This window comes from Lolium perenne, chromosome 3 (genome assembly GCF_019359855.2).
Source record: "Lolium perenne isolate Kyuss_39 chromosome 3, Kyuss_2.0, whole genome shotgun sequence".
NCBI lineage: Eukaryota > Viridiplantae > Streptophyta > Magnoliopsida > Poales > Poaceae > Lolium > Lolium perenne.
The window spans coordinates 254,171,743-254,173,532 of NC_067246.2; positions in this window are offsets into that span (position 1 = coordinate 254,171,743).

The following is a 1,790-nucleotide window of genomic DNA, read 5'->3' on the forward strand; positions in this document are numbered from 1 at the left end:
GGAGGGAGTATTTGATAAAAATAAAAGGGAATTCCACTTTTTATTCCCTAGCTAGTAGCTATGCATTTGTAACAGTAATTACCTCAACTGGTGAAAATTCATCTAGATTCACGTTTTAGAAACTTTAGACCGTCTTTTTATGATCCATGTGCGTTGCTCGAGGTGTGAGCTAAGGATTGAGGCTCGAAAATACCATGACAGTGACAAGACATGTAATGGATGGTGGAAGAAGGCAAGATATGAAGTCGGTGATGCCGCTATATTCATATTTTATAGAGCCACATCGACCTAATATGGCGATTTTATCTAACAATATATGCAAAATGCTAAAAAAGGTTAAACCATGTTTGGAATATCCTAGATTTATTTTCCGGTTGAAATTTTACCAAATAGGGTAATATGTGTGACAAATACAAAAAATGTGTAAAAATGGATTTCACTCTTTATTTTAAGAAACTCAATTGGAGAAGGAGACAATCCTTTTGATGGAAACCTGCTTTTGGGCCACACTCTAATGCTTAAGGCTCCTATATAAATTAACATGGTTGTTAGAAAAACATAATATATGATGTGGGGATTTACTTGTATCTCCAGTATTGGCTTGTCTCCGTCATGACAAACCAACCATAAAAGGATACAATCTTCATACTTATTTTACTTATTTATTATATTTGTACGCTTGTTTTGTTAAATTGATTATTTGTTATTTATCGAACAAAATAATTATTTGTTATGTTCAATTACTCATCTAGTTGAGTTAATTTTGTGTTTAATTATTTTATACACTTAATTACTTGTTCCATCTAATTATTAATTGGAAAACGATTGCTTTCCCCCGGGGGATGAGAACGCACCCGTCCTCCGCATCCTGAGCGCCGCCGCATGTCCCTTTTTCGTGGCAGAAAAGAAGCAGGCCCCACCACTACTTCGTCCCCATCTTCTATCATCTTCTCCATGATTCCCCACCGCCCGACCTCCTGAAAATCCCTCCGTCGCCACGCCCTTCCTCCACCTCCGCAACGGCGCAACGATGCTGCCCTGCCCCGTGGGATTCCGCCACCACGCAGTTCCTCTCCCTCCGCAACGGCGCCGCCGCGCCCTGTTGGATTCCGCCGCCGCGCCGCGAAGTTGGGGACGTCGCGGACTGGGAGACAGAGTCCCCCGTCTGGAGAATCTATATGACTATAAGAGGGCGTGCGCCGCCGCACCCGTCGACAAGCGGGTGTGCATCTCGGGGGTCCCCGGCGGCGAGAAGGTGCACACGCCGACAACCGCCGCGACTCCGCAACTGCGACCCCCGCTGCTCCGCCTTCTACAGCGTGCCGCCAGGCGTTGCTGCTAGCGGCGCCCGGTGTTGCTCCTACCGGCGCTCGGTGTTGCTGCTAGCGGCGCCCGGCCTGTACTCGAGCGCGCCGCCGGCCGCCGCCGCCCGCAGCGACCCATGGTCGGCCACCGCGACTAGCGCCGCCTTCCTCCCCGCGCGGACGGCCCCAAACCTTTCGCGTGCCACCGGCTCCTTGTCGAGCGCCACCACCACTCAACCCGCCAAGCCGGCGATCTTCTTCTCCACGGCCGATGGGCTACCTTCTTCCCCATGGACGAGGGAGGCCTTCTTCCCCCAGTCGCCGCCTCACCCTCCAACCACCACCCCTATTTCTTCCAGATGGGTCGCAGCGTCGGGCAACTGGAGTCGCAGCCGCATCGACGGAAGATCCCCGCGCCGGCCAGGGCCACCATGGCGGACTGCAGAGATTTGGGTGCCATTACCGGCGGATTCTAGTTTTGCTACC